The sequence below is a fragment of the Dipodomys ordii genome, unplaced genomic scaffold (assembly GCF_000151885.1).
Source record: "Dipodomys ordii isolate 6190 unplaced genomic scaffold, Dord_2.0 Scaffold24, whole genome shotgun sequence".
Lineage (NCBI taxonomy): Eukaryota > Metazoa > Chordata > Mammalia > Rodentia > Heteromyidae > Dipodomys > Dipodomys ordii.
The window spans coordinates 73,351-88,252 of record NW_012267240.1 but is presented as its reverse complement, the minus strand read 5'-3'; the positions used below and the strand labels follow the sequence as shown (position 1 = coordinate 88,252).

The 14,902-nt window shown below is 43.3% G+C and overlaps 1 protein-coding gene across 1 annotated transcript in view; it reads right to left on the bottom strand.

The window, feature by feature from the left end:
- Window positions 1-8,032, bottom strand: part of Lyst (lysosomal trafficking regulator) — a 142,950-nt gene extending 134,918 nt beyond the window's left edge. The window contains exon 1 of the mRNA XM_013014561.1: window positions 7,963-8,032. The gene's annotated coding sequence lies outside the window, so the exon portion shown is untranslated. The remainder of the gene's footprint in view (window positions 1-7,962) is intronic.
- Window positions 8,033-14,902: the final 6,870 nt, after the last annotated feature.

Below are 14,902 nucleotides of genomic sequence, written 5' to 3'. Positions count from 1 at the left end.
AAAAAAAAAAAAAAAAGATTATTCAAGGAAGCTGGGCATGGTAGCTCACACCTGTAACCCTAGCTACTCAGGAGGCTGAGGTTTAAAGATCACAGTTCAAAGCCAGCCCAGACAAGAAAGGCCGGGAGACTCTAATCTCCAAGTGGTGCTGTAGCTCAAGTGGTAGAACAATAGCCTTGAGCTGAAGAGCTGAGATACAGTGCCCAGACCCAGAGTTCAAGCCTCACCACCACCAACAAAAAAAGATTATTCAAGGAGTCTCACTCCCATTTCCTGAATAGAGTAGGAAATGTTTCTCTCTTTCCCATTTCTCCCTACGTTATCCTGTTTTACTAAAGCTTGCTAAGACTTTTTTAAAAAAAATTAAGATTGTTTAAGGGAAGTCTATAATGGAGTGCCCTTCTTATTTTACTTCACTTTTCGGTGCACTGCAGCCTGGCTTTCGCTCGTACCAGTCTACTACCAATCAGGCCAAGATCAACAATAACATTCTAGTTGCCAAATTCATTCCAACAAGCATTGTTCTATCTAATCTGACTTTCCTGAGTTGTCTCTAAAACTATCAACCACTCTGTTAACTCTCTTCTTTCTTGACTTTGTGAGGTGCCACATACACACACACACACACAGGCATGTACACACAAAGACACTGGTAATCTCAACACACCAGATATAAAGATCTTTGACTTCCTCTTTGTTATTTTATTTCATTGCAAAGATGCTGTACAGGAGGGTTACAGTTACATGAGTAAGGTAATGGATACATTTCTTGTCAAACATTGTTTAATAACTCCTCCTTCAGGCCAGCATGGGTAATAGTCAGCCATAAAGACGAGCTACAAAGACTCCTGTTATTCCCAAGTTTCAGACTTCAATCAGTTATTTAACTCTCTCCCTCCCTCCCTCCCTCCCTCTCCCTCTCTCTCTCTCTCTCTCACACACACACACAAGGGCTTGAACTCACAGCTTGAGCACTGTCCCTTGGCTTTTTTTGCTTAAGACTAGTGCTCTACCACTTGAGCCAGAACTCCACTTTCAGCTTTTGGGTGGTTAATTGGTGATAAGTCTCACAGACTTTCCTACCTGATTGGCTTTGAACCATGATCCTCAGATCTCAGCCTCCTAAATAGCTAGGATTTTAGGTGTGAGCCACTGACACCTGGACAATTTCCTCATTTTAATGTTAATACTATTATGTACCTTACAGGATTATATGATGGCTAGTATGAAGGGCCCGATAAACAGCTTTTACTGTATTACGTTTGGGGTTTTTCGTATTTTTGTTAGTATAAAGGTGATGTACAGAGGGGTTACATAAGTCAAGTAATGAGCGCATTTCTTTTTGAATAATGTCACCCCTTCCCTAGCTTTCTCCCAGTTATATGCTTTTGATTTAATTAGCTCTATTACCTAATCACTATCTTGTTATATTTGGACTCTTATAACTTGTGATTGCTCCGATTCTCACGTCTCACATGCCTAATTTTCCCATCTCTAGTACCCCATTACTGACATCAGTCCTCCTCACTAATTCTTTCTTCACTGAAGTTCTTCATCCTCTTCAGTTTTCACATTCATTCACATCAGGCCCCAGCTTGGTTTGACTTTTCTTCCTTACTCATGCAGGAGCCCCAGGATCCAGCCATTTAACTAGTGGCCTCATTACCACTCTCAACCCCTTTGACTTCACATCACACTTTCCTTTCTACTCCATTCAGGTTCAATCTCTTCACTTTCCACATGGATACAGGTAGCTTGTGGTGGTACTAGAGCTGGAGATCAGAACCTCATGCTCTCTGTATTTCTTCTTCTTTCTGAAATAAGAGACATCTCTTCTTTGGAGTAATCCTAGCTCACCTGGTCCCAACCCCCATTTCCTCTGAGATTACATTTGATCAATTATCTTTCCCTTAAGACTTCAATGTTCTTCCTCTTCAATGGCTCCCTTTCTTCAGTCTATGAAAGGGGTCCTGATGCCTGACCCTTAAAGAAAAACGAGTCTTCTACCAAGCATATCTCCTCCCCGCCCACCAGTCATCCCAAATACGTTCACTGGAAGAACACATTTATTGGCTAAACATGTTTTTATCTGGTTCAGTTTCTAAAAGTGTAATTTTATTCAATTTGGTCCCAGTAAGGAAATGAACCAGTAAATTTCACCAAACTGAAGAAAACTGGTGCATTTTACATCCTCATCTGTACTTTTAAATAAAGAACATTTATCAACATCACTATACAATCTAGAATCATTAATACTTTCTGTGATCCTCCTCATCCTTTACCTCATTTCTAAGCTAGTCCTTTCTAAAGGACTTTCTGCTGTCTCCATCCTCTTCATGCCTTCCTAGAGCTTTTACGATGGAGACTTTCCTCATCTTAAACTAATTCTCAGAGACCTTTGGGAGGAGGGTGTAAAATTAAAAAAAAATGGATGTATATTCAGCACATTATGACATGCTATAAAAAGTTTATTATACAGATATATTCGATTTTTGGCAAAGTGAGCATGAGGTCAGTTTAAAAAGATTCCTTTTTTTTCTCTCTTTCTCTCTGATCATAGGGCCTAGACACTGTCCCTAAGCTGCCTTTCCATGCTCCCCACCCCCTTCAAAGCTACTGCTCTATCCCTTAAGCCACAGCTCCACTTTGGCTTTTTTTTTTGTCAGTTTTTGGGGCTTGAACTCTGGGCCTGGGCACTATCCCTCAGCTCTTCAGCTCTACCACTTGAGCCACAGCACCACTTCCAGTTTTCTTGTGGTTAATTAGAGTCTCACAGCCTTTCCTGTCTGGGCTGGCTTTGAACCTTGATCCTCAAATCTCAGCCTTCTGAGGAGCTAGGATTATAGGTGTGAGCCACCAGCATCTAGCAACTCTATTATTTTTATATGAATCAGTGTCAAAAGTTTCAATGTAACACTGGTCAAGATATACTGTACACATGAATAGACATGTTAAATTGAAAGTCTTCATGTAACTATTTAAATATAACAAAATGATTTTTTTAAAGAGTTTCAATGTGGGGGCTAGGAAGGGGGCTCAGTGGTAGAATATGTGCTTCACATGCATGAGGCCCTGGATTCGATTCTTCAGCACCACATAAAACAGAAAAAGCCAGAAGTGGTACTGTGGCTCAAGTGGTAGAATGCTAGCCTTGAGCTAAGAGCTGAGGGACACAGCCCAGGTCCAGAGTTCAAACCCTACAACTGACAAAAAGAATAAAGAAAAAGTTTAAATGTGTACTCTCTCAGCTTTCCTTACCCATTCCCCAATTTTTACATGTAAAATATGTAATTATCCAAGTTTCTGGCAAAAAAATTGATTATAATTACTTAAAAATACACGGGGTGCTGGTGGCTCACACTTGTAATCCTAGCTACTCACAAGGCTGAGAACTGAGGATCATAATTAAAGCCAGCCTAGGCAGGCTGAACCAGACTTGTCTCCAATTAGCCACCAAAAAGCTGGAAGTAGTGGAGAGCACAAGTAGAAGAGTGCCAGTCTAGAGTTGAAAAGGTTAAGGGACAGTACCCAGGCCTTGAGCTCAAGCCCCAACACTGGCAAAAAAAAAAAAAATCATCTTTTGGCCTAGAACATGGTACAAGTGATTGAGGACCTGTTTAATAAGTGAAAACGGAGTTCAACCCCTGTATCGCCTAAAATAATAAAACTTTATTTTTTTAGACCAGTTACAAATTGGAAAGCAGAGGTCCCATACAACCCTTCTTCACACTGGCACTGTAACTCCAGCTACTGATGCCCCATGCCACAAAGATCGACTTGTTACAATAGAACCTACACTGACCAGTCATTATCACCCTTAAGGGTCACTCTGTATTGTACATGTTACAGTTGCATAGTGATGCACACCTAAAGAATAATTTTGCTGTGTTCCCTCTCTCATTCATCCTTCCCTCCCCTCAGCCTCTGGCAACCCCTGACCTTTTTATTGTCTCTAGAGTGTTACTTTTTCCAGAATGTCACATATTTGGAATAGTAAAGTATGTAGCTTTTTCAGACAGGCTTCTTTCATTTTGGAGTCCTTTGTTTTTTTCATAGTAGAGCTAATAAAAATACTACATTATTAAGATATGGTTGGCATATACCATGCATATTTTAAATGTGTAATTCGATAAGTTTCAACATATGTACACACCCATGAAACCAGCATCACAATCAAGACAGTAAGCACAGCTATCACTACCAAAGTGCCTCAGTATACTATTGTTATCCTTCCTTCTCCACCTCCCCTCACCCTGTGACCAGCCATCACTGATACACTCTCTGCCACTGTAGATTACTATGAATTTTTCAGCATTCCATGGATGGAATCACACACTATACAGTACTTTTTTTTTCTTTGTGGTCTGACTTTTTTTTCAGATAGTCTTATGTATTTGGAGATTTATCCATTTTGTTGCATGAGCTATATAGTTCATTCCTTCTGAATTACTAAGTAGTAATGAACATCTTTCCTTTAAAGATTAGTAGCAGTTGTTTTATGAATGTTTCTAAATATGTGTGTAACTCTTATCATTCATCTATCTTTTTTCCAATTATTTGGACAACTAGAAGCTCTCATTTCCTCATCTCTTTGGGGTTTCGGTTTCAAAGATTCACAATTGAACAATAATTGGCCTTTTGGAAAAATTGTTTCCTTTTCCAATTAATTAAGAGGGTCGGGGCTGGGAAAGTGGCTCAGTAGGTAGAGTGCTTGCCTTGCATGCATGAGGCCCTGAGTTTGATTCCTCAGCACCATGAGTTCGATTCCTCAGCACCACATAAGCAGAAAAAAAAGTCAGAAGTGGGCACTGTGGCTCAAGTGGTAGAGTGCTACCCTTGAGCTGAAGAGCTGAGGGACAGAGCCCAGGTCCAGAGTTCAGGCCCCACAACTGACCAAAAAAAAAAAGTTTCATTGAATATGTAAACCACTCACGATTTAAAAAAAAAAAGATGAGCCAGTGGCTCAGTTTTAAGTAATACTCCTTCATGATATTGTCATTTGTTCTATTTTTTTTTCCAGAAGTTACATTTGGTAAGCACTCAAAATTTCCAAATGCATGAAACCTCTTTCCACTACTAAAAGCAAGGCCAGGGAAATTAAAAGATACAAGGCCAACACTGGTGAAAAGCAGCAGCAAAAGAGCAGTATCAAAAAGAATACTGCATCCCCACTGATGCCAACATCAGTTTATAATTATTTATTAATCTGCCAGATTTTTACATGTTTTCAGGGTATATTTCAGTTGAAATGTATTTTTAAATAATTGGTTTATTTCCTAGTTCTAATTTACTTTTAAATTGCCGGAGTTGTATATTTTTTATCAAAATTTTACAGGTCAAATTCTATTGCTACAAGTGTGTAATTTGTTGTAAAAATAAAAAGTTCTACTTAATATGTTATGACCCATTTATTTCAAGCCAACTTTAATGAAACAAAAGAATGAGGATAATCCTTGTATATTACTGACTTATTAGTAAAGTATTAAATATTCAGGTCATTCCCATTGTAATTTCACAAATGGCCACGTGAATCCATGTTTGATAGTATTTCTGGGGGTGAAAAACGCCAGGCATCTAAAGATAATTCAGAAAAAGACTGAATGCATTGAAGTTAAATGTGATAACAGACTGAAAAGGTACTCTGAAATTCTGGATAATATAGTTTCTCTACAACCAAAAGTAACAAATGTATGGCCTGAGTTTAAGCAAAGAAAAACAAAAGCATATTAAGAAAAAAAAAGACTGACGAGGTTGGTTCAAAAGAGCCAAAAAGAAAATGAATATGAAATAAAAATTGTCAGTCTACGGGGTGGGAAGCATAATAACCTACAGAATACTCAAGGTAACATGAAAATCCTCCACATGCACAGGCATACTGCTAATAATCTCCACTTGAATGTCTAGTTTTGTCTTCTACCCCCTAGTCATCTCTTCTCATAGATCTCATCTCAGTACATAGCTATCTTTCTTCTTACTTGGAAAAAACCTGGTGTCCTTTACCTCTCTATCTCTGCAGCAATCACCACCACTCTAGCTTTCTAGGGCTAATTCCATTCTGATCCAAGCTCCATCATCTCTGGCTGGAATGATGACTACAGTCCCAGGTCTGGAATTCCTGATGTTTCTGCGCCAGCCCATCCCCTCCCCCCGAAACAAGGTCTATTTACTTACCATCTAGCCACAAATCAGATATCATTTTTTACTCAAAGGATGACTCACTTCCCTAACAAGGCCTTCCACAATCTGCTCTCCTATCCTACTGACTTCTCAGTCATTCTTCCTATGAACTTTACTTCGCTCACTCCACTGCAGCCACATCAGCCTCTGGACAGTCTGCAAACCCACCCAGGCACATTCCTGCTTTAGGGCTTTTGCAAACCTTTCCCTCTATCTGCACTGCCTTCTCCCTGAAAGGGGCATGAATTACCCTTCACTTCCTTCCTGTTGCTCAAGTCCCACCCTCCAGGAAGGCTGGCCTGGCTACCTCCAAACAAAATTGCAACCCGTTTTGGCTCTGTCCTCCTTCTCCCTTGCTACAGTCCCTAATATCATCTGACATCAATATTCTACATATCACCCTAGGCCCCAACTAGCGGGACTTAGCTCTCTGTAAGTGTCCAGCAAAAAGTAGCTGCTCAACAAATACTTATAAAGTACTTATATAATTGTATAGATTACAAAATATTTTCATGGAAAATAAGCTACCTCTTCCAGAAAGTCCTACTGCAGTATCAACATAGAGGACAGCAAAAGGCTATCACTAGGAAAAGTTGCTGGCAACAGATACCATATATTAGTTAAGTACATTTCTAAAATGAAAGAAAGCTTAGAGTCAACATCTTTATTAGCACAAGGCATCTAGGTGTGGACATTTAATACAGCCAAGAATCTTCAGGAAGAAAGGCTCAATCATCCTGGTTTACTTCCTCAGTTAAACAAACCCAAGAGAGCCTAAGTGGTAAATTCGATCTTTAAGGAAATGCTGGTCCCGGTTCAACAAGAATGGATTCAACACAAGCTCCAATTCTCTTGCAATTTTCTATGTGCTTAAACCAAACCCTATTAAGTACCAACCGAGTTCAATTCCTGGAGGTGGATCTTCTGCCGAGCTTATGGTTGGGGGTGGGGGGATAGGGGTAGTTTTTTTGTTTGCCAAGAATGGGGGCATTTCTTAAAGCCTACCTGATCCATCAACAATGGGGGGGCATCTCAGTCAGGGCTCCCCAATGCCAGCAGGTCTGGGGAGGGGACTTAAGGGGGGGACCTAAGGAGAGGGGTCTTGGCGAGGGTCTGTCTTGGGGAGGGGTCCGTCTTGGGGAGCAGGGCCGTCTTGGGGAGGGGTCTGTTTTGGGGAGGGGGTCTGTCTTGGAGGGCTCAGTCTTGGAGGGGATCTGTCTTGGAGGGGATCTGTCTTGGAGGGGATCTGTCTTGGGGAGGTGTCTGTCTTGGGGAAGGGATCTGCTTGGGGAGGGGTCTACCTTGGAGGAGACCTCTCTTGAGGAGCAGGGCTGTCTTGGGAAGACGGTGTGGCGCCGGCACTGACAGGCCAGCCGGGCCAGGGCGGGCCGGGGCGGGGCGACGGGCGCGGGAGGCGGCGGTGCGCTGGGAGGCGGCGCGCACCTGTCACCTCCCGTCGTCACCCCGCGCCCCGCGAGCCGAGAGGGGCCGCGGCACCCCGCAAGCCGCGCGGTGAGGGCATCGGCCTATCGCACCAGTCCGCCAGGAAGTTAAGTTAGTGTCCTGTCCGCGTCGCGGCCCCGGCCGCGGAGCCCGCCGGTCCCCCGGCCCACTCGCCACTGTCCGGACGCCCGCGTCCCGGGAAGGTTCGGAGCCCCGAGGCCATGCGAGCCCCGAGCGCGCGAGCCGCGTCCCTGGCGCCCGCAGCATGGCCGCGACCCCTGCCGGGCCACTCTAGGGTCACGATCCCCGCCCTCCGCGACGCCGCCGGCGCCGCCGCCTTACCAGCTCGGTGGACGCCGCGCGCTCCCTCACCCGCAGAACCTCCGGTCTCCACAGCCGCCGCCGCCGCCGCCGCCGCCGCCGCCGCCGCCGCCGCCGCCGCCGCCGCCGCGCGAACTGCCCGTTCCCGCCCCCTCAGGTAACCCAGGAAACCGGGAACACCGCCCCTTCCTCCCTCGCCTGGACCCAGGCCCGCGCCTCTGCGCGTGCGCGCAGGCCCCACCCGCCCGTCCGGAGCCCCGCCCTGCTGGGAGGGCACGCCGAGGTCGCCTGCGTGATGCGCGGTGCTGAACAGCCAATGGGAAGGAGGGGAGGGCCGAGTGTGGGCGCGGCCTTCTGGGATGGGCGGGGCTAGCTGCCTGCGCTCCCCCCCCTTATGATTCCCCTCCCCCCTCTCTTCCTCCCCCTCCCTCTCTCCCCTTTCCTGCGCTGAGTGGCAGGGGGACGCTGTAGAGCTGACTGTCTTGCTGTCTGTCCAGTGGTGAGATCCGGAGGATGGAAGAGAGATGACAAGGGGTTGGGAAACTCCAGCTTGCTCTGGGGCCCGGGCTGTAAGAACCTTAAGGTTTCTTCCAAGATCCCAAAGCATTCTTGCCAAGCATTATTGACCGCTGTGCAAGAACATTGGTGTACAACGGATGCTGTGACTGACAATCCCACGCCCCTAGCCCAACCTGAAGCAGCCTTCTGAACCTTCTCTAGGACCCACATTTATCCATCTTGTAAACCTTTATATAGTAAGTAACTCTGCCTGGACAGTGGAGCTAGAACCCCCCCCCCCTCCATGTCTAATCAGAAGTCTTCATTCCCCACCTTTGGTATCTCTCTGATCACGCTGGCCTGCTTTCTCCAGGAATCTTGTTAGGTTGGTAGAGCCAGAATTCACCCAACTTGGTCCCTCCCATTCGTGTACCTTTTTTCTGTTCTTTGACACTGTACCTCTACTTATCCCTAGTCTGTGCAGAGTAGAGCCCGTTCTCTACTGAGGACTTTCTATTGGAGTAGTCCTGAATACAATTTACCTTTACCACTTTAACGTCTGCCCGGCTTTGGTTTGCTTTGATTATCATACGTGTTTATCATCAGTGATTATCACCAGCCTCGGTAAACAGGCCTCTCCAGAGTGTGGGAGCCACAAGTTAAATCCAAGGATGTCTGAGCCTGGCACTGTCAGTGACTGCATACCCGGTATAAATCGAGCAGACGGCTGTCTTAGGCAGTTCAGTTTGGCATCTAAGTGGCCACCCATCCCCACCTTCTAGTCACTGTTGACAGGTTTTGAAATACTAGTTCCTGGGGAAGAGCTGCAACTGCAAAGTTCAAATAACATGATCCATCAGCAAATAATCTACAAGTTGATAGGAACGGCTGTAGAATCAAACACCTCAGTGATTTTTTTGCACAGGGCTCAAAAAATAGAAACCATTCCAGATATTCTGTCTACAGTCTGTCTCACCAAATGCAACTCTCAATTCTTCAATTCTCATATGACTCAGTGACTATCAAAGTGCATAGTGGTCCATTGATGTGATCTGAGGCTCTCTGGGGAAATTTCCCTCCTTAAAATAACTCCATCTGACTCTGGTGTTTAGCCATTCACATTCCATATGTTTAAACAGAGGATGCCCACTTCCTGTGGCAGTCAGTCTTTTAAAATGTGTGTACTCAGAGATAGACAACATACCAAGTCCCTACCAAGTTAATGAAAGAGATCCCTTAGGGAAATGGGTCCCCCCTAATGAATCTTTAATGAGCATTTACTGTGGGTTAGTTCCTGTACAGGCACTGGAGCTACTGTGAAGTCTCTAAATTGAAAGACAAAGAAAAAAACCAAGTTTCACCTGTGTCACAATGTTTAACATAAGACTAATGTATTCATTAACTTACCTACTCCTATCCTTGGCTTTCACCCATCAAAATCTTAAGTCCCCCCCTTTGTAGAGGGAGGGGAGGTACTAGGGTTTGAACTTATGGCCTCATGCTTGCTAGGCAGGTACTCTATTACCTGAACCAGGCTTCCAACTCTTTTTTGTTTTAGTTATTTTTTAGATTTTGTAAGGGACAGGCCTCAGACTTCAATCCTTCTTACCTACATTGTGCCAGGAACCTCAGACACATGCCACCATGCCTAGCTTCTGTTTGACATGGGGTTCTCAGTTACTTGTTGCTTTGAGTTACCTTGAACTTCTTTTTAGCTCTTCCCTAATAGCTGGGATTAAAGACATGAGCCATCACATCTGACCCTAAACACTCCTTTTTAATGAACAAATCACACTAATGTCAAGTAATAAATTAACTTTCTCCCTTGAATGGAAGATAATAGAGGATATTTATTTCATTAAATCAAAATGAGACAGACTTTGTATGACACTAGTACACACATAGCCTTCAAAATATTTTTATTCATAAAAGGCACAAAGTAATGTTATCTGTGACTCTTTGTTCTGTAGTTCTAAATCATAAAACATTTTAATCAAGCCACTTCAGTACTGATTTTGTTCAATGTTGTATGAAAATCAATATTAAGCATACACATTAGATGGCACTTAGTTTAAAAGATTTCAAATAGCCAGGCGACAGTGGCATATACCTATAATCTGAGCTACTCAGGAGGTTGAGATCTGAGGATTGTGGTTCAAAGCCAGTCCAAGCAGGAAAATCCATGAGATTCTAATTTCTAACTACCAGAAAACCAGAAGTGGTGCTGTGGCTCAAAGTGGTAGAGCACTAGCCTTGAGTGTAAAAGCTCAGGGACAGTGCCCAGGCCCTGAGTTCAAGCCCCATGATAATAATAATAAAAATAAAGATTTCAAAGGAACACCAAGAAAAATAATAAGTGTATAAAAAGAAACCCTATGTACGTGTACATTGCACACTGGAAAATTTTAAAGTGGTAAATTCTCCAGATAATTACAGTCTAAAATTAAGCTCTATTAACATGGCTATAATCTCAGCTTCTCAATAGGCAGAGGTGGGAAGATCATGGTCCCAAGCCAGCTTGAATGAAATCAGAACCCTATCTGAAAACCAAACTAAAAGAAAAAGGAAGGGAGATATAGCTCAAGTGGTAGAGTGCTTGCTTAATAAGTGCAAATCTTTGCATTCAATAACCAGTACTGCAAAAAAATATGCATGAACTAAAAAATAAAATAAAATGGGATTGCAACACCAGGGATTAAAATATTCAGTCAGTTTACATGTGTACCATTTTACAATTATTGATTGCCTAAATACCTTCAAATGTCTTCAGTGACTAATGGATGTGTAAATCACATTGCATCACAAGCCTATTGAAAACCTGCAATGACTCTATTTCACTTAAAGCCCAAACTCCTTATTCTGACCTTGAGAGCTCTGTACCAGTTGGCTTTCCATAACCTATTCTCCCATCATTGCCACTTTACTGTTTACCAAACATGCCAGACAGGTTCTTGGTTAAAGCCTTTGCCCAGCCAGGCCCCAGTATGAAGTGCTTTTCTCCAAAGAATCTATGGGATTGCATTATGCCCTTGCCTCTTTCCTGCTTTAACTTTGATTTGCTTTCTCTCAAGCTTATTCTACATACTGCTTTAAACCTAGGCAGTTAGAACTTCTGCCCTGGGATCTTCTGCTTGAATGTTCTTGTAAGACAAATCTCTCTAAAAAAATCTATCATTATTATTTTTTGCTACACAGAGGTGATTTGTCACTTGAGGTCTTCAAGTAGGTACCTCAAAACTTTATTAAAGGGGCCAATTCATAGTTAATGTCTTCATTTAGTGAGTAATGACTTCTGCTTTTTGCAAATGTGATCAGATTATATTTGAGTATGATTTTTCTGTGTCATTTTCTCCTCTGTATCAACTGATAGCACTTTCAGTCCCTGAAAGTGTCTATACCAAGCCATTGCATTAAAAGGAGAGCTGTAAATGTCCCGATATCTTCTAATGCCATGGCCTTTACAACCAGCTATGAGTCTTAAGCCAACACAGGTTTCCTTCTTTGCTGTGGAAAAGCTCTTGCTGGGTGTGATGTAGAGTTCTACTTCCATATGGAAAGAGAGACAACTAGTGGGCATCAATGCCATTAATTCTCATGAAAGCTTGCTTTGTTTTTGGGTCAAATTTTGATTGCTTTTCTACCTACCATAGAAATACATTGTGTGTATATGTGTATAACCTCAAAATCAGACAAATGTACACTATCGAAAATAGAGTATGCTATGCCTTCATCCCAAAGACAATCATACCAGTCACCAGTAACTCATACCTGTAATCCTAGCTACTCAGGAGGCTGAGATCTGAGGATCACATTTCAAAACCAGCCCAGGCAGGAAAGTCTGTGATACTCTTATCTCTAATTAACCAACAAAACGCTGGAGAGGGAGTTGTGACTGAAGTGGTAGATATCTAGCCTTGAGCAAAAAAGCTAAGACATAGTAGTGCCCAGACCGAGTTCAAGTCCCAGTACTGGCACACACACAAAAAAATCCCAAGATAATCAGTAGGATTGCCACATGTGCTTTCATACACACATTTTATCATTCTTGCCCTTAGTGGGATCCTATCACCATCACTGTCATGACGAAAGAGAGACTTTGATCCATTATTGAGCCTAATTCTAGCCAAGTCATTTACTTGTCATTTCTTATTTAAAGATCAAATATTTGTCTTGATTCCCAATATAGTCCATGGCAACAAGTTTCTGATTAACTTTCTGCTGCAACCTACATGAACTATTTATTTTGGAAGCACAACCTAAGTCTATCCTACATAATCAACTGGCTAACAAGTAAAAGGAAATTTTTAAACATCGTCCTTAGGAATATAAGGTTTCCTATCCATTCCTCATTACAAAGCTACCAGCCCAGGTGACCAGAACAGATTAAAGTTTGTAAGAAATCTCCGAAACTCCCAGTAGCTCATTCAGAAGGAAACTAGAAACATACACACCAAAGGACCACAGATTTTCTAAATGCAGTATTGATTGATCAGTACAGATCTGTGCAGATGGAGAGAGCCAGGTGAAGGCCAGGTTAGGAACATATATGGTAAGGACACATGCTTCACTACCTATGCAAAAACCTAGTTAAGAAAAAAAAATTCTTATTTGGTCCTGCTTCAAGTACTCTAGCCTAGGATGAGGTTTACACAGTAGGATCAATGTAGTGAGTTTTACACAAAACTATTTTATTCTCAGTCCTGTGGTTTCAATCTGGGCTTTGTAAATTAGCCACAGCCCTATCCCACAGAGCTAAATTTAGTCAAGACTGTATTTATTCGGGGCTGGGAAGGTGGCTCAGTGGTAGAGCGCTTGCCTTGCATGCATGAGGCCCTGGGTTCCATTCCTCAGCACCACATAAGCAAAAAGAAAAAAGCCAGAAGTGGTGCTGCGGCTCAAGTGGTAGAGCGCTAGCCTTGAGCTGAAGAGCTGAGGGATAGCACCCAGGCCCAGAGTTCAGGCCCCACAACCGGACCCCCTCCACCCCAAAAAAGACTGTCTTTATTCTGAAACTTTCCTCTTCCAACTTATTTTTTTTAAGCCTAGAGTTGTAACTGAGGACCTCACACGTGCTAAGCAGATACTCTACTGCTGAGCTACCCTTCTAGCCCTTTTTTGTGCTAATAATTGTTGAGACAAGGTCTTGCTTCCTGCTGAGCAAGCCTGGGCTGTGAGGTGCCTGTTTTAGTTGTCTGATTCTACCTAGGGTTCTCAGTGCATGCCACTGTGCCTAGCTCTCAGCTGAAAAGGGAGCTTGAGAACTTTCCTGCCCAGATTGGCCTCAAGCTGTTATCCTCAGCTTCCCAAGGAGCTGTGATGACAGGGGTGAATCACTGGTGCCCAGTTCCCTTCCTACAGTTTTAGGACTTCAATCTGCTTTCTTTTTGTGTTCTGGAAATAAGTTTGACATGCTGTCAAACTTTCTTGACCATGCAATTGACAGTCTACCATTGGCAACTTGAATGCTCCCTGAAAGGAAAAAGGTGGTTGTTTGGTTGGTCCTATTGATATTGTTGCTATTGATATAGTGTGTGTGTGTGTGTGTGTGTGTGTGTGTGTATGTGTGTGTGTGTGCATGCATGAGAGAGAGAGAGAGAGACACACACACACACAGACAGACAGAGGGGAGAGAGGGAGGGGAAGAGGGAAGATTTATAAAGTCCATGTGCCCAGAAATCCGTCAAAACAGGCCAGAGAGGTTTTCTACTGGCCAGCAGCATCATATTACCTAGGAATGACAGGCCACACCCTAGGCTCATAGAGTCAGACTTGGCATTTTAACAAGCTCCTTGATTATTTATTTTCACACTAAAGAAGTACTACTCTAAGAGAGAGAACAGCATATGTAACAACTACTGAGAGAACCCAGTGCAGTGGTTCAAGCCTGTAATCTTAGCTACTTGGGAGGCAGAGATCAGGGCATTATCAGGCCATCGTGGTTTGAGGCCAGTCTAGGTGAAGTGTTTTTTTGTTTGTTTTTGTTTTTTCAAGTTTTTTTGTTTGTTTGTTTTGTCAGTTGTGGGGCTTGAACTCTGTGTCTGAGTGCTGTCCCTGAACCTTTAGCTCAGGGCTAGTGCTCTACCACTTTGAGCCATAGCACCACTTCCTGTTCCCTGGTGGTTAATTTTATTAAGAGTCTCACGGACTTTCCTGCCTGAGCTGGCTTTGAACTGAGATCCTCAGATCTCAGCCTCCTGAGTAGCTAGGATTACAGGCATGAGCCAGCAATGCCTGGCTCAAAAATAAAGTTTTCCAGACTCCATCTGACACAAGGTGTGGGCATGGTAATACACACTTATCTCAGCTATGCAAAACTCCTTGTCACCCCCAGATACACAGTTCCCTGTGTAAGAGAATCTCAACTCAGGCTGGCCTGGGCATAAAGTGAGACCCTACCTCCAAAATAATTAATGGAAAATCAGGTTGAAGGAATGGCTCAAGTAGCAGAGTGCCTTAGCAAGCA